A 19,607-nucleotide genomic window follows, 5' to 3' on the forward strand; every position below is an offset into this window, starting at 1 on the left:
CAAACCACCATCGCTACGCTTCAGGCATCTCTGGAGTTGATCAACGAAGAAATTAAAAATATTCACGCTGAAGCGAGCGCGTTGACGAGCATTCAGGACACGTTAATCACGGTTCAGCAGAAGATCGAATATTTAGAAAATTTGAACGTTGAATCCAATCTTGCTCATTTTCATCACGTACTCGACAACATACAGGGTGATTTGGAATCGTTACGGACGAGCGTACCTTCGAGCGAAGATTTGGAAAAATTGAAAACGGCCGTGACGGCACTATCCGAATCGAGCGACATCAAAAGTTCGTTGAGCGATCTCGAGAGTAGGGTGGCCAATCTCCCCACCTCCAAAGAATTACATGCTTTGAAAAGGAACATATCACGTATGCTGAAACGATTGGAAACGGAAACGGCGAACGTGGAACAGATTCGAGACGAACTTGCTTCGCTGGTGTCGACGCTGCCCACTTCGCAGAGCGTCGCCGATCTTCACATGCAGTTTACCGAGATGCGAAGCATCGTGAACGATCTTACCGAGAAAAGTTCGAAATTGAATCAAGTCGAGAACCTTCAGAGTATTGTCGTCAACATCAAAAATCAAGTTGGAGTGCTGGAATCCACGCAGGAATCGACGCTGGCCTCTTTCGGTGCCAAGTTGCAAGAACTCAACGAAAACTACAAGCAGTTGAACGTGGAAGTGAAAATCAAACCGTCATTTTCTGCCGTAACGGATACCATAATCGAGCATTTGTTGCCCGTACAAAATACACTGGGACAGCTTCACAGCAACCTCGTTAGCGTCGACACTAAATTCGCTAAACTGCATTCTCTGCAAGACATCGAAATCAACAGCGTACCCAATCAACAGAGAATCTCCACGTTCGTCGAAGGTAACAAACTGTACATGTTGCATCCTTATCATCCGTACTACAAGTTTCTCCTCGATGGCACGATTCAGATAAACGAATTTTCGTACTGGTCTCACGGTAGAAAAGCTAGCGTTCCCACCATGACTTTGATATCGAATCGTGGTGTCCAGAAAGCAGGAAACATTCCTCTGGCACGTTGGAACGAAACGCGCAACATATATGAAATACACGAAGACGAAGATCTCACCGTTTTCGACGTGAGTGCCGGCGATAAGCTGATTATTCAAAACACGAGCGAAGTGCCACCCTCTTTGAATCCCATCACGCTTGTGCTTCTCTTGAAACGTAATCTCTAAAAAAATGTCTAGGCAAGCCATCGTCGAAGAATTGCATAAACCTGCACGCCGTAACTACGAACGTTTGGCTGTGGTAACCAAGGGCATCGACGACCTCTGGCAAAGCGACCTCGTGGAGATGAGTAGCGGCAATTTGAAAAACGTACATAAATTGAACAAGGGCAACAAGTACCTTCTCACCGTCATAGACACGTTTTCGAAATTCGCATGGGCTCTGCCTTTGAAGGCGAAAACGGGAACGTGCGTCACGGAAGCATTCAAATTAATTTTTCGCGAAAGTGGCGGCAGACGACCACGGTTTCTGCAAACGGACAACGGTAAAGAATTTTACAACTCCGTATTCCAAAAGTTTATTCAAAAACATGGCATTCGACATTATTCGACCTTCAGTCACATCAAAGCCACCATCGTGGAAAGATTCAATCGAACCTTGAAAACACACATGTGGAAACGATTCACGCTTCGGGGAAATCACAAATGGGTCGACATCCTGCCGGAACTCGTCGACACCTATAATCACACGGTGCACAGAACGATAGGCATGAAGCCAGGTGACGTTACCAAGTCTGACGAGCAGCGTTTAATTTCTACCGTTTACTGTCCAAAGTACACACCCACGACATAGAAAGCTAAATACAAAATTGGAGACCGGGTGAGGATCAGCAAATTCAAACGCACCTTCGAGAAGGGATTCACAAAAAATTGGAGCACGGAACTCTTTACGGTGGTTCGAGTTCCACCCGGAAACCGACACACGTATATAATAAAAGATAGTAGCGGCGAGATTTTGAAAGGAAGATTTTACGAAGAGGAACTCTCTAAAACGAAACACCCCGACACGTACCTCATCGAGAAAGTATTGCGTAGGAAAGGTGACAAACTGTTTGTCAAATGGCTGGGACTTCCGGAAAAGAGTTGGATCGACGCGAACGAAGTGATCTTGTGAGTACGTGGAACGTGGTGAAGCGTCTACCGGATCCGGAAAGTCAAACGAGAAAAAAAAGAACGGCAAGTTGCTTCCCGACAGCATCCGCTGTCTGATCGTAGGTCCTTCGGGGTGTGGGAAAACGACACTGCTCGTGGACAATTTTCTCCTCGCACCGAATTGGTTAGATTGGAAGAACAGGCACCTGTACGTGTTCTCGAAAAGTTTGGAGCAATCCAAATACCAGCAACTGATGAAACTGTACGATGGTCTGGACATTGCAACGTTCGCCTCGGAAATAAAACCACTCGACGATTGTCGTGAAAATTCAGTCGTCGTGTTCGACGACGCCATCCTGGAAAATCAAAATGAAATTCGCAACTTTTTCACGCAAGGTCGTCACAAAGGAATGGATTGTTTTTACCTAGCTCAAACGTTTTCCAAAATTCCAAAACAGTTAGTACGCGACAACGCTAATTTCATATGTTTGTTTCGTCAAGATCACACCAACCTCAAGCACGCGTACGATGACTACGTAGGCGGAGACATGAACTACAATCAATTTTCGGAACGCTGCTGCTCTACTTGCTGGAACGGTGACGATTTCGGATTCGCGACGATCGACATGACGAGGAAACCCAACGACGGAAAATACAGAAACAAAATCAACGACTTTCTAAACGTTGCAACGTTGTGAGAAACGACGTATATAAATAACGTCATGACGAAACGAAAAATCGAAGACGAAAATCTCAAGCTTCGCGATTACCTCGCGAAACGCTTCAAAGGTTGGAAATCCGAGAATCGCGGATTCTACGAAGAGAAGAAACGTCAGGATCAACCTGTGATCGATGCCATCAGCGGTCTAGGTAAAGAAATTAAAAGTGTCACGGAACAAAATAAAAATTTGATCAACGAACTCGTGCCGCTCGCAGCTAAAAGTTACGCCGTACCCACGCCCATTTCGAGCATTCCTTCGACGCCGTTCGAACTGAAGGATGCACCGGCACGACGTCGAGCCATTGGTAGCACGTCCTCTTCGGATAAAATCGAGTTGGGGCCTTTGGCACGAGACTACCTGAGTACGGGGAAGTTCGACAAGGATGAAGTGTTCGGATTGTATCCTAGCTTGGAAACCAACGAAGGCGGTGGTGTGGTGTGGAAGATTGGGAAATCGAAGGTGACCTTCGAAGGCAACGACATTAAAGTTAATTTAGGCGACAAGGATAGTTGGAACAGGTATCCGGGTACGGTGGGACTGTGGGAACTTGTTGCCAAAAAGCAGCCGAAAGATTACACCGACGAAGATTACCAGAGTTACAAGGAAATTTTGATCATGACGGATGCCTTGTACCAGAACAACGACGCCTCGCAGAATAGGGTGAAATCGAGCAGCGGCGAGAAGTACAGGAATCTCATCAAACCGATTTGGAACCAGGTCAAAACGGGCAGCGGCGTCAAACGCTACAACACGTTACCCAAAGAATTCGTTTGGGTGGACGACGTTAGGAAGCTCGTGGACCGATTGTTGGTGATAGCCGGCGAAGAGAATGCAGGCAATCGTAATTTCTACAACGAGAAGGTTGGCATCGTGGACATGATCAGCACGAAACTTTCCAACTTCATCGTGAACGACGACAAGGGCATAGGTTACCTGATCAAAATCATCAACACGCTGCCTCCGAAATTTTGGAACGTGGCCGAAGGAAAGGGTCTCGTGAACGACATCATCAACAAGTTACCTTTCGAGATGCATTTACCTGGCTACCAGTACTGCGGACCGGGTACCAAACTCGAGAAAAGATTGGAGAGAGGAGACAAGGGTTTGAATCCGTTGGACGCGGCATGCAAAGATCACGACATCGCCTACAACACCACGCAGACGGATCTGGACGCACGTCACGAAGCAGACAAAAAATTGGAACATGCAGCTTTCGAAAGGTTCGTGAGCAGAGACGCATCGCTGGGTGAACGGGTCGCCGCACTGGGTACCACCATCGCCATGAACACAAAACAAAAATTGGGGTGGGGTATATAAATAACATAGAGTAAAAAATAATAATAATAACAACATGTCTCGTATAACTGATTTGCCACCCGAGCTACTATCTAAAATATTCAAAAAAGTAGTAAACAGAGATGTAGGGAAACTTGTAATCATGGCAAAAACAACGCCGGAATTTCGCATCCCTTGTGAAATGGTTCTCAAGGACCATCTTCGGGAGATCAGCGGCCTGAGGTGTGGTGATCTCAACATTCTGCTTTCGGCTGCAGGGGAAAAATTAAACGAAAGGTTGGACGAATTGCACGAGGCAAGGCAGGGAAGAAGACGATATACTGATGATTGGCGCAAGTCTAAGCAGGAGACAGAAGATATCATCACGCACATCATCGCGTTTTCCGAAGCACGGACTTTCTTCCTCTGTTAAAAATAATAATATATATACGTGTCAAAAAAAACTTGATATATAAATAAATAATCTTCGGTATATATAAATAACACGCATCGTGAAAAAACAATTAAATTTCTCTCTAACACTTTGAAATTTTTTTGATATGACGACTGAAAAAATAAGTGATCTCCAAGCATTAAAACAAATGCTAAATTTGTCAGTCGAGTATGTAAAAATTCAGGAATTGGAAGTCGACAAACCTTACACGATAACTTCCGGTTCAATCGTTTCTACCCAGTATGGTCCCAAGGTACGCCTGTTGCTCAACGCACAATACAGTCTATTTTTACCAGATCGATACGCTAACATGTTATCCGACGAGAAGCTATCTATTTTAATCGAGAACAAAACTCGAATCGTGTACAAGGGGACAAAGGAACTTCTTGGCAAGAAAACGAAGCACGTAATAGAATTTGTGTAACGACTGCAAGGCCTTGAAAATATATAAATAACATACCGTAAAAAAACTACACAAGAAAAAATCTCAGAATATATATATAAATAACATACCGTGAAAATAACACATAGAGCATCAACATGAAGCCCAAGGGTGTCGTGTACCAGATACCATACTCCAATCTAAAAAATCTAGGTGCCCTCGATGGGTTACTCACCAAGAAACAACGTGAGAAGAAACGTTCTTGCTTGTCGAAAGGACACGGAATGAAATTGCTGCTCAGCACACCTCAATTGAAAAGATTGCAGCGTTCGCGGAAACAGCAATAGATCGGAGGTTTCATATTCAGCATCCCGGCCATCCTGGCAGCATTGGGGGCCGTTGGAAGTTTGGCCGGCGGAAGCGCCGCCATCGCAAAAACCGTCATCGACTCGAAAAAGAACAAGGCCGAGTTGGAAGAACAGAAACGTCATAATCTGGCCATGGAGAAGAAGGGGAAGGGCGTGATGAAAAAGTTTAAAAAAAAGAAACAGCAGCACTCACCAACCGAGACATTGAATCTCTGATCGAACCGTTACGAATCAAACACTTCAGAGCAGTTTTCATGTCCGACTCGTTACCTTCAAGCGTTAAAAGAAGAGAATGCGGAGTAGTCAACTTGGACGGTCAAGAAAATCCAGGCACGCATTGGATATGTTACCACAAAAATGATGATAAAGCATTCGTTTTCGATTCTTTCGGAGGTGTTCCACCTACAAATTTAATTCATTATCTGAAAACGAACAAAACCTCTATATACTACAACGACGAACGCATTCAAAATTTCGGAGACGTGAACTGCGGTCATCTCTGCCTCTCCATGCTCGCGTTTCTCTCTAAAATAAATAACCCTACGATCGAGGATTTCCAGAAAGCATTGTGGAACCTCAAACAGCATCACTAGGATGGGCGTGTTCCATCTTACGAGCGAATCTTCGATCTTGAAACTCACGTTGCACGACGACATCGTCTATCCTAAATCCGTGGCTCTGCGTGCATTCTACAGCATGTACCTCATACCTAACGTTACGCAGCACAACAACAAAATTAGCGTCGGAAGCGAACACATCGTCGTCACGCCAGGCCAATACAATCTTTCCACTTTGCAAGCTCAATTACCCAAAGGCACATACCTTTCTCAAAATTCGGTCACGCACAGAGTGGAAATCCTATCCGCGACGGAGACCGTGGACCTGGGCACCATGGGAGAACTTTTAGGTTTCGAGAATGACACCAAACTCGAAGCTGGCATCAAGCACACGGCAGTCAATATTCCTAAATTTCTAGCCATCGAAACTCTGAACGTACACTGCAACGTGGCGGAAGGCATGATCACGAAATCCTCGGACGGATTACTGGGAAGTCACAAGCAGACGGGAATCATAGCCACTTTCAAACCAAGTTCTGAGTTCATGGAACCGATCATCTACACGCCCTCTTCGCCGATCTATTTTCCAGTATGTCGCAACCGCATAGACGACATAGAGTTGGTGGTGACGAAAGAGAAAGGAGACGTGGTGGATTTCGCAGGTGCAACAACCACTGCCATCGTGGAGATCAACGTATAATAAATAACACACATAGTAAAAAAAAAATGGAGCAAATCGAAAGTTACGAATTGCAATCTTTCCCTCCCAACCGTCGCACGTTCGCCAATCTCAACGAAGCGAACAGGGAGATCGAATACGACGTGGACGTAGGGGATGGGTTCGTTCATCCTCACAGAGCGGACCTCTACCTTCAATTCGACGTGGTGAAGAAAGAAAGCGGAGACGCGTTTCCCGCAGCAGCAAACTTGATACTCGTGGACAACTTCGTGCCTCACCTGTTCTCGCAGGTGGAGGTGAGGAAACACAACACCGTCATCGACAGAATAGATTATCCAGGCATCACGTCGACGGCAGTGGGAACGTTGAAATTATCCAAAACAGACGCAGCGTACTACCAGGCCGGGGGATTCGAAGCCGGGACCAAAATATCGACGAGAAGTCACACGGTGCTCTTTCCCATGCGTCTGCTGCCTGGTTTCTTCTCGGACTACAAGGAGATCATGTGGAAGGGAGGACTGCGCGTCACCTTTCGAAGAGCGGCCAACGACAACGACGCACTGATGCGATACACCAACTTAAACGCCGACGGCACGCCGATAGCCAACACTTTACCCGAAGCAGCCAAGTGCGTCATCCGGAGCATGGAATTGAGAATGCCGATCGTGGAATACGAAACAAACTACGCCCTCAAGTACAAAGCGGAGATCTTGAAAAGTCCGCAGGTGCCGATTCACTTTCACGGTTACCAGTGCGTGCAGAAGATGGCGTCGGGAAGTCACATGGAATTCGACGTGACGACTCAGTTCAACAACATACAGTTCGACATGCCAGATTTCGTCGTGGTGCTCTTTCAGACCGGGAGGGACAACAATCAGGAAAAGGATTCCAGCAAATTCGACGACTGCAAGATCAAGAACGTTTATCTCAAGAATGGACGCAACGAAGTGTTCCCGCGCGAAAATTACAACCTGGACATAACCAAAGATGATTACCTCAAACTTTACGAAGCTTACACGGCTTACAAACGCGTGACCGAGGGAAGTGTGGACATGTACTACACCCCCAGCGAATTCAAAATCCGCAGGCCGATGTTCGTCATCAACACCACAAAAAGAAAACAGGTGGTGGTCAACGATCGAACCAACATCAAGGTCGTCTGCGAGTTCCACGACGCGCTGCCCGAGGATACCCTATGCAGTGTCATCCTGATTGCAGAGAAGTCCTTCGCCTACGACGTGAAGAACGAGAGGGTCACAGAGCAGTTTTAACAAGTTTTTTACATCTTTTCTTGCACAATAAGAAATTTTCTGCACTAGCACAATCAGTTACAATAGCACAATACAAATTTCACTAGTTCAGATCAGTTACAAATGTCAATTTCATTAGTTATCAGTTACAATATCTTTTTTTGCACTATAGCACGAGACAATCAGAATTTGCACAAAATTTGTTGTTGTTTTTACACGTGAAAATTAACAATAAAATTTCTTTTTTTATCGTTTCAGATGCTGTCGAACATCAAAAACACATACACACACACTAGAAAAAAAGCATGCAACTTTATTTGTAACACACACATATTCTCCATCTTCATCAAGAAAATATTATAATAAACATAATTATTTTTATCTATATCTCACAATAAAACTCTATATCTAAAAATATCACAACATCAAATAACACTAGAGTTGTTAGTACACGTTGCATGCATTACGGAGGTCCTCTGTAGAGTTTCATAGAAGTTTGAGAAAAAAAAAACACGTGAAACTCTACAGAGGCATGACTTTGTTAGCCGTGGCCATTAGAACTGTGTTGGGCACCACGCACCCTCGCGAGGTTATAGGGGCCAGGTATCCTAAAAAACAACAATTATTATTTGTTTGTTTGCTTGCGTCACAATACAGGCGCGCACGCGCGTGTGTGTGGCACATCGTTCCCCCGAGAGAGGTTTACAAAGGTCACGATATACGGAGTTGGAAAATTACGATATGGCGCATTCGCTCGTTACTGTTGCCAGCCAATGGGTCTCTCTCTCTCTCTCTCTTCATCTTACACCAACGTTGCCATCTCTATTTTTTCTTAGTTGTAAGTAAATTGCCAACACACTCTAGTTAATAATGCTACATATTATACGCACACACGCACACACATACTATATTACCATCCACCCATCTCTCTCTCTTTTACGGCAGTGCCGGCTTTCCTTGTTTAGTGTGTGCAGGTTGGCAAAAATTGCTTTATGCGGTGTAAGGCAAGCCTCAAGCAAAGTTGCCACCTCCTTGCTTTAGGTTAGGTTAGACCAAAAAAAATCTTGGTGATTTTTTTTCGAGTGAGGAGTTGGCAACGCTGATCTCGACTTGAGGGCGGTCAACCGGGTTGATTGCACAAGCAAAATTGCCAGCTCCTTGCTTTAGGTTAGGTTAGACCAAAAAAAATCTTGGTGATTTTTTTTTTCGAGTGAGGAGTTGGCAACGCTGATTTTTACTTGAGGGCGGTCAACCGGGTTGATTGCACAAGCAAAGTTGCCAGCTCCTTGCTTTAGGTTAGGTTAGACCAAAAAAGGCTGTGGGTAAGCTGTCGGTTGTTTAACTCTTCCCTTTCTCTTTTTTTTTCTTGTAAAAGGCTATGGCAAAAGTACCAGTGGGTTGGCAACCTTGCTTTATGCACTGTAAGGCAAGCCTCAAGCAAGGTTGTCAGCTCCTTGCTTTAGGCTAGGTTAGACCCAAAAAAAAACCTTGGTGATTTTTTCGAGTGAGGAGTTGGCAACACTGCGAGAAAATACCTCAAGCAAGGTTGCCACCTCCTTGCTTTAGGTTAGCTTAGACCCAAAAACAAAAACCTTGGTGATTTTTTCGAGTGAGGAGCTGGCAACACTGCGCGCGAAAAGTAGGTCAAAAGGCGCAGCCAGAACGTTGGGTTCCTACTACTACGAAAAGTAGGTCAAAAAACGAGTTAGCATAAAAATAGCTTAAAAAGTGATGCCAGAGCTTTTTTCTGTCCATTTTTCTCTCATTGTAGGTTAGTTTAGTGCGTAAAACAAAAACCTTGGTGATTTTTCGAGTGAGGAGTTGGCAACACTGCTCATGCCTTACGAGAAAAATCCATTAAGGCGAGAAAGTAGGTCAAAGGACAGGCCTAGAATCGCCTGTTTCACCTACTCATGTACGTATTTGTAGGGTCTCCCCGATGGCGCAGTGGTAGCGTCATCGCCTTGTAATCAAGGGTTCGACACCCGGCGCAGGCACATAGTGCTTTGGATCCCACTTTAAACTGTAGGTTCCGTCCCGATTAGTCTTACCGTGCACAAAGTGGACTTAAAATAACAATTCAATTCAATGCATTGTACGCACGTATTTCTGTTACGGTTTGTCGACCATATTAGAATGGAGGACTTGTGGGAAAGTTGTACTCAATTAGTACCACTGGCGTACGCAGGATTTTTTTTCGGGAGGGACTGGAATTTTAAAGGTGGATAGTAAATATCTGCTTTATAGGGAACCAACATACGCAATAAACTATTTCGTAAATTTTTAACTTTCCTCTCCCAAAAATGACACATCGGGGGTTACTTTAAAGGAGGTGCATTTACCACTCTCGTTTTTCAAGTGTTCTTCACTGCTTTTATTTGAAAAAGTTGATTTTCTCAAAATTTCGGAGGGGGTTGTAGCCCCATCAGTCCCTCTCTGCGTACGCCAGTCATTACTAGCGTTTTAAAGTTGTTTTCGTTAACAATCTGTTAAAATAAATTATATCATAAGCACTTATGACACAATATCATATTATTGACTGAATTTTATTTATCTAATAACTAATGATGGATGATGCAGGCAAGAGACCAGACCGCACGTAGGATAGCACAGGCAAATAAGAGTTTTTACCAGAAGAAGCAATATTTACCTTCAGGGGCATAGATTTTGTTATGTGGAGGAAATTCCTAAAGAAACATGACTGGAGTACACTGAGTGATTCATAAGTCCGTGAAATATTTTAGAAATTTACAGATAAGCGATACAATTGACTGTGGTAATTCTGATGTCGATAGAACGACAAACTCTCCAAGTTTTTTGTACACACCTCAGAAATGCTATATGTGTTCACCTTTGCTGATGTGGCACGTATCTAACCGATACTGCATTTCGTACCACACGCGTGTTAGAATATCACGTTCGACGCCACAGCAACGGTGTGGTTGCGTATTTCCTGCAGATAAGCGGAAAGAAATTCTGCTCGAAATCGTCGCTAAGAACTACAGTGGACAAGGTTATCGCCTTTTCCGATACGCAAAACGCCTTCTCACGTTTACTTAGCGCCATATTTGCTATTACTGTCTCCTAGCGGAAAACCATTGTAACTATGGCCTCGTGAAATTTTCTACAAAAACTTCGAGTTTGTCGTTCTATCACCCTCAGAATTTCCACTACCCGTTGCATAGTTTATCTGTGGTGAATTTTAGCCGACCTGGGCATGGATGATCTTTGTGAGTGTCCCTTAATCAATATCATCACATTGTTATCCTCATCCCCGTCGTCGCGATTAGCCAAAAGTGTCAGAAGAGCGACATTAAATAATCTAATTCAATCAATGTGTGGCGAATTTTAGAAATGTTTCACCGACTTATGAATCACCCTGTGGCTGTAGCTGACAGGAAAAGAAATGATGCTACAGGAGAATGTTGAAGATCAAGTAGATAGACAGAGTAGAAAACGAGGATGTCTTGAGACGTGCACATAGCAAGAGAAGCCTGCGAAAATCGATCGGGCAAAGAAAATGCAGGATGGTAGGCCATATCCTGAGACATGAAGAAATAATAAAAACTGTTCTTGAAGGAAGAATAGAAGGAAAAACTCACATTGGCATGTCCAGAATGGAGTATAGCAATGGCTTAAGATGTGAATTGCGAAAGCTGCAAGGAAATTAGCGGAAGACAAGAACAAATGGTAAGAACATAATATAAACAAGTTCGACAGCTCCTTCGGTAAATACAAAGACACATGAAGCAATGAAGAAAGATGAGAACAAGGAATTGTGAAGTGAGTAATACAAGTTTCAAGGACTTCTGCAAATAAGAGGAGTGTCAGGTAGACACCCAAATGTCAATCTCCCTTACACACAGTTTACCCTGGACTGCATTTTGCAGACTAGCGAGGCTCTGGCGTCTGTACTCACAGCCAGTTTAATCCTCTATGGAACTCGTGTTGTGTCGTCCGTATGTTCGGATGTCCTTTCATCCATCTCATCACCATTCATCCTCATCTTCCCGATTAGCCAAAAAATGTCAGAAAAGCGAACTAAACTAAATCAATCAATTCTGTAAATAAGAAGAAGTAAATATGAAACGAGCAGAGAAATAATGATTCCGTAGCGTTTCGTGCGAAAGCGAAATTCTTAGAAAAATGCTACAGTTCGTCCGCGACGGTTTAATGAGTTGCGTTTCGTCCGAGCCTGGCTTGACTAACCAGTGGCACCGGAGGGCGCAAGACATTGTTGACCTTACGTAGAAAAGTTTCAGAGAAAAATGCAGGCTCGACCAGGACTCGAACCCGGGTCTCTGGCATACCGTGCCGTTGCTCTAACCACTTTTTAATTATTTTTTTAACAATTATACATTTCAACTCATTGGGCAGTAAACATGACAGTAAGAAAATTAGCATACAATCTGTTTCTTTTATAGTGCGGTATCCTGTGGTATTCTTGATGGAGGTAATTTACAAATTGTATATTAAAATTTGGTTGCCGATATGTCGATAGGAAATAGGCATAGTGTCCTAAGAGGAATTGTAAACTTTTACGTTTTGTTTTTGGGTAATAGGCAAAAGCTGGATATAAAAGAATATCTACAGAGATGTTATACACTGTTGTTCGACAAATAGCACTCACAAGTTTCCTTATATAGAGCCATGCTGTTTGTATCATTTGGCATTCACTCACTCAGTCTATGGACTAAACTATCAGATACATTACATCTAGTACACATTGGCGAATTTATTAATTTAAGATCATAGAGTCTCTCTCCAGTGATTAATTTTTGGTGGACAATTATATACCATGCTGATCGGATTCGTGATGTAAGATGGTGAGCCTGAATAATATTCCATATTTCTCTCCAATTCATTCTGGGATTTTGCTCAATAATTTTACACTTTAATTTTTCTAATTTACATAGTCTGCGATATATTTCCGATGTCACTGGTATTGTTAATATCGGAGATTGTAATAGGGCATAACAAATATCCACTATTGTTGCCTTAAAATACCATAAAGTGTCTACCAGTCTAGTAATATCAATAGGAGCCTTTAGTGAAATATAGTCCAAAGCGGTTCTCAAAACTTTACTTGTGAGGCTGAGTGGATGCTGAATCAATGTCTGCGTGTCAGCTTGAATACGTAAAGCCTGGCATTTGAGTTCTATATTCACAAAATTCATTCCTTTGCAAAAGGCAAAAGGCAAACAAAGTAACACATGTTTTACTCTCAATATCTGACCATTCCAAATAAACCAATTTACTGCACTCTTAAGTTTATTTATATCTAACTTCTGTAGTTGGAGGATTTTTGCCATGTACCATACCTTTGACAGTGCATACACCTGTACAAAGGTCACCCATGACTGTAAACTCAGGCTGCGAAATTTATTTGTTTGTAATATTGCTTTAAGACCAGTTGTTACTCTATCATAATTTAATTGGATCATACTTTGAATAGAGTGCGTATATATTATACCTAGTATAAGTATCGTTTGGACAACCTTAAAATTACCTCGCTGGGAGTGAGAATGAACCAAATTTAAATTCAAAAGTGATGATTTTTCTTGGTTTATTTATAATCCCGACCATATTCCAAATTTCTGAAATACCTGACATGTTGCATCAATATCAGACTGTTAATTTATTAATACAGTAATATCGACAGCATACGCTAACACCTTAATGGTAGTAGAGTGTATGTTAATTCCTTGAACTTTTCGGCCTAATTCAGAAAGGAAGGGTCTCAGTGCAATGCAATACGCTAACATCGACAAAGGATCTCCTTGTCTTACACCTTTATAAATATAGAGTTCTTTTGTCAGAAAACCATTTTTTGAATTTTTGCTGTTGCATGACTATAAAGACTTTTAAATACTGACAGAAAATGTCCACGTATACCGTAGCTCTGCAAAACATTAAATAGATATTCATGATTTATCGAGTCAGAGGCACGTTCAAAGTCTAATGCTAATATAGCATTTTCAGAATTATTGTTCTGTAGTCTATAACATGTAATTATTTCACGCAACGTTTGTAAAACATTTGTGATTTTCTTATTTAAACCAAAAACATATTCTTCCTCGCCAACTAATTTGTCGACATAAGGCATAAGTCTGCCAAGCATACATCGCACCAATATTTTGTAATCCGTACATAGGAGGGTGATGGGTCTATAATGACCAGCTTCGCTTGGTTTTGGACATTTTGGGATTAGAATTATAATACCCGCATTGGAAGATTTACCAATTTGATACGTGATAAACACTGCATTTATCCAGTCCGTTATTGTTTGACCCATCAATTTCCAAAAGGATTGATAAAACTTATTGGGTATCCCATCCCAACCAGGAGCTGAAAATGATTGGCCTGCCTTAACTGCTCGAAACACTTCCTCACTTGTATATTCTTTGTTTAAGTTTTCAATTTCTTCATCTGTAAAAGCCTCTGAATCGTATGCCAATGCATCCATCAAATCTCCATTATGTGACGCTGGTTGGGAATATTTCTGCTCAAAATAATTATCAATGCAATTACGTATTTCAGGGGCTGAATTGATCTTTGTTCCCCCCTTATCAAATATTTCACTAATACATTGTCTTTTCGCATTTTTTCTTTCATGAATTACATGGCTGAAAGAGGCAACCTCATCGTTGTCAATGTGAGGAGGTCTGCTACAGTATGTAACATTGTTATTCGTACACATAGAATTTCCGAGGAAAAAATGTCATATCTACTAGTAAATATAATAATTTTCATATATACCTGGAAATTAATGTTAATGAAGGTTTCACCAACAAATGTCAATAAAAATGTATGTTCAAAGTGTATAAACAGAGCATGTAATTTGTGTGAAAAGAGAAAAAAACACGCTGTTTCATGCTACATTGTTATTCGTACAGGCAAGAGTTTCAATCTTCCTCGCATACAGCGCCACCGCTATTCGGGCGATTTCGTGCAGTTTGCAACTTCGTAACAAGTTTGAACATGCAGGCGCGCTCCCTGTCAAGCGGAATGCTGGAGTAGGTATTGTTGTACGTCTATCGTCTATCTATCAGCGTGTTCGAAATGGACAAGGTGAAGGAACTTAGTTCCGATCTGAAGGATGTTATTATAAATGTGGCCCTTAGAGGCTATTCGTTAAGAAAAAATTGACAAAAAGTCAATAAATCACACTCCACAGTTCAATACATAGTAAACAAATTTACAGAGGAAGGTTCAACACAGAATGTGCCGAGAAAACCAAAAGAGAGACGGTTGAATAAACGTGATGAACGCTTTATTTTAAAAAGAGTGCGAGAAAACCCCCGACTAAGTGTTCCTCAGTTACGACCGTTAGTAGAGAATGTTGCTGGCAAGATGATGTCCGATCAAACTGTCCGATGTGCCTTGTGGAAGCATGGATATCATGGCAGAATACCACGAAAGAGGCCGTATGTAAATAAGGTGAATCGCAGGAATAGACTTTCATTCGCGAATGAACACATCCACAAGGATCAGGAATTTTGGGATAGTGTCATATGGTCAGACGAGTCCAAGATTAATATATACGGGTCAGATGGGATAAATAGGGTCTGGAGAAAATCAAATAAAGACAATGATCACATTAACACAATTCCAACAGTTAAACACGGTGGTGGGTCATTAATGATTTGGGGCTGTATGTCGTCCAAAGGTGTTGGTACCATCCAGTTTATTGATGGTATCATGGATGCATATGTCTATTTGGACATATTGAACAACAATGTATAGCAGAGTGCCCAAAAAATGGACATGCCGCCAATCTACAGATTCCAACAAGACAATGACAGTAAGCATAAGGGGCGAGTTAACATGAATTGGCTAATATGGAATGTGCTCAAACTACTACAAACACCAGCTCAAAGTCCCATTGATCATTTATGGGCAATTTTGAAGAGGCGAGTCCATGAAGCAGGCGTCAAGTCCAAACAAGAGTTAAAAACTGTTGTGCAAGTCGAGTGGAATAAAATAAGCTCTGAAACATGTCGGAAACTGGTTAATTCTATGAAGAACAGGTGTCAAGCAGTAATTAAAGCCAAAGGATATGCATCAAAGTATTAGAACTGTAAGTCAATTTGCTCTGAATATACCTTTTTCTTTTATAACTCCATTAAGCCTTGTTTCCATGATTATGAAAAACAAAATATGCTGACCAAGGCAGTAATTTATTTTATTAAAAACATAAACTAACGTAACGTTTCAACCTTCTAGCAAGGTCTTCTTCAGACTCTGTATCAAGTACAAAAGTAACCAGATACAACAAGAAGGGTAATATATATACACAAACATTACTCCCTCCAGACTATTTAGAAAGTTGTTTGGAACTTTCTAGCAGATGACTTTCACTTTCCAACTTTACTTTCACCTAAAAGGCTAAACACAATTACTTCCATATAGAATGTGGTTGGACTTTTTAATCTCACGCTCTTTTCCCTTCATTTTTCTTCCTTCTCCTCTCCTCTTTTTCTCTTGTCCTTTCCACTCTTTCCAACATCTTCTTCCATTCTTTGTTTAACTTCAGTCCCCCATTCCAGTTCATTGTGTCTTCTTCGCCTTTCTTCTCTATTTCCTTGGCTTCCTTCCATTTTCTCACTAGCATTCTCTTCTCCCTTCCTATTTGCTTAGCCTCATCCCACTCTATGTCATGTCCTGTTTCTCTCGTGTGTTTAAATATTGCATTTCTCTCTCTCTTAAGTCGTACATCATCCCTATGTTGTTTCAACCTGTCTTTCAGCCTTTTTTTCGTTTCTCCTATGTACACACTCTGACATTCTTTACATTTTACTTCGTAGATAATCCCTTCTTCTTCCTCTTCTCTGTTTTCCTTTTTCTTGTTAGCATTCCTCGCTATTCCTAAGATGCTTCTCCCTCCCTTCCTGTAAGTTTTAATTCCTGCTTTCCTAAGCACTTTGCATATCTTTTCTGTGGTCTTCCCCATACTCCTTATTCCAAACCTTCTCTCCTCTTTTTCTTTCTCTTCCAATTCTCCCCTGCCCGTTTTCTTACTTCTTCTGTTTATGTCCAGTCTATCCTGCTTCTCATAGCCATTCTTTTCCAGCTGTTTCCATAGGCTATTTATTTTGCCTTCTTTTTCACATTCTTTCATGCATATTTTCTTGATTCTGTCCTCCATATTCTTTATAAAATTTATTTTTGTCACCTCACTTACATCACTTCTTTTGTGGCAGAATACCCCTGCTGCACACTTCTTCTGATGCCAAGCGGTTTCAATTTCTTGTCCTCTTTTCCTTTTCATCAATATATCTAGATAGCTTAACTTGTCTTCTTCTTCTATTTCAAGTTCCAATAATATCCCTCTTTCTTCATCTTGAATTTCTTTGGCAAAAATGTCAAGCTGCCTCTTCGTTCCCTTCCATATGCCAAAACAGTCGTCCACATATCTGCAAAACAGAATCATTTTGTCACCTCCCTTTTCTATCACTTTCTTTTCCCATTCATTCATAACCAATTCAGCCAATGCTGGGCTTAGACTGGAACCTATATTTAGTCCTTCACTCATTAACATTATTTTATCTCCCATTATACTGTAACCGTTATTCCAAATGGTTTCCAGCGCCTTCACTACCCTTTCACTATCCCATTCTCCTATAATTTCTTGTCCCATTCTCTTTTTAATAATGTCCAAAACGTGTCCCCTCTTGATGCTCGGGAACATACTTTTCACGTCTAAGCTAAACATTGTCGTCTTCATCTCATTTAACTTAAGTCCTTTTATGAGGTCTACTACTTGTTCACTGTTCTTAACTGCTCTGCTTTCTTGCTGTGTTACTAACACGTCAATAACTTTCTTTAATTTCTTTTCTAAGGGTTCCAAAATATTGTTTCTGCAGTTCATTACTGGTCTTAACTTTATCTCCTCTTTGTGTATCTTTGGAAAGCCTTTCAAACTTGGTAGTCTTCCTGTCTCCTTTATGCATATCTTGAATCCACTCCTCCTACAGTCTTTAATGATTCTTTCTTTTATAGTTTGTTCTTCATCTGTTCCACAAATCTCCTCATATCCATTTTCTTTTAGGTCTTCAAACTTCCTTTCGTACCATTCTCTTTCCATCACCACAATTGCTCCACCTTTATCTGCCTGCTCTATCACCACATTATTTCTTGTTTTGATTTTCTTCATCCCTTCCCTTTCTTTTTGACTCAAATTATCTACTTTTCCTTGTTTTCCCATTTCTTTCTTCAGTATGGCTGCTGTTCTTCTTCTAATCTTGTCTCTTTCTGGTTCTTCTTTTATATGGAGCACTGCTTCTTCAATGTCATATATAACTTCCTCATAATCTACATTTCTTTCTTTAACTTTGAAACCTCTGCCTAGTTTTAAAAAAGCTTCCTCTTCTTTTGTTAGATCTACATTCCCTATTACCACAACTCTTCTTCTGCTATCCTCTTCTTCTTCCTCTTCTCCTCTTCCTTCTTTCCATCCTAGTCCCTCTCCTTTCTTCTTCAATTTTATTTTCATTTTCTCTCTAAATTTCTCCTGCCAGATTTTCATTTCATGAAATGTATATTCTCTCGTAAAAATGGAAACTGGAAAGACTGGAAAGACTTGAAGAGGAAAGAAATACACAAAGACGAACAAGAGAAGTTTCTGAGAAAATGTTTGGAGAGAGGCACAGCGCGTAAAGGATTAAAAATAAGTAAGAAGGGAGTGGTTTGCAACACCAGGAGATGGAGGATATTGGTTTAGAAAATGGAAAAAGAACTGATATGGAATGAAATAAGGGCAAGAAGAAAGGAGATAAAGATAATAAAGGAGAACCTGACAAGAATTGAAAAAGCTATTGAAGATGGTCTCACCATTTTTACGAGAGAATATACATTTCATGAAATGAAAATCTGGCAGGAGAAATTTAGAGAGAAAATGAAAATAAAATTGAAGAAGAAAGGAGAGGGACTAGGATGGAAAGAAGAAAGAGGAGAAGAGGAAGAAGAAGAGGATACCAGAAGAAGAGTTGTGGTAATAGGGAATGTAGATCTAACAAAAGAAGAGGAAGCTTTTTTAAAACTAGGCAGAGGTTTCAAAGTTAAAGAAAGAAATGTAGATTATGAGGAAGTTATATATGACATTGAAGAAGCAGTGCTCCATATAAAAGAAGAACCAGAAAGAGACAAGATTAGAAGAAGAACAGCAGCCATACTGAAGAAAGAAATGGGAAAACAAGGAAAAGTAGATAATTTGAGTCAAAAAGAAAGGGAAGGGATGAAGAAAATCAAAACAAGAAATAATGTGGTGATAGAGCAGGCAGATAAAGGTGGAGCAATTGTGGTGATGGAAAGAGAATGGTACGAAAGGAAGTTTGAAGACCTAAAAGAAAATGGATATGAGGAGATTTGTGGAACAGATGAAGAACAAACTATAAAAGAAAGAATCATTAAAGACTGTAGGAGGAGTGGATTCAAGATATGCATAAAGGAGACAGGAAGACTACCAAGTTTGAAAGGCTTTCCAAAGATACACAAAGAGGAGATAAAGTTAAGACCAGTAATGAACTGCAGAAACAATATTTTGGAACCCTTAGAAAAGAAATTAAAGAAAGTTATTGACGTGTTAGTAACACAGCAAGAAAGCAGAGCAGTTAAGAACAGTGAACAAGTAGTAGACCTCATAAAAGGACTTAAGTTAAATGAGATGAAGACGACAATGTTTAGCTTAGACGTGAAAAGTATGTTCCCGAGCATCAAGAGGGGACACGTTTTGGACATTATTAAAAAGAGAATGGGACAAGAAATTATAGGAGAATG

This window comes from Lepisma saccharinum, chromosome 2 (genome assembly GCF_977018435.1).
Source record: "Lepisma saccharinum chromosome 2, izLepSacc3.1, whole genome shotgun sequence".
Classification (NCBI taxonomy): domain Eukaryota; kingdom Metazoa; phylum Arthropoda; class Insecta; order Zygentoma; family Lepismatidae; genus Lepisma; species Lepisma saccharinum.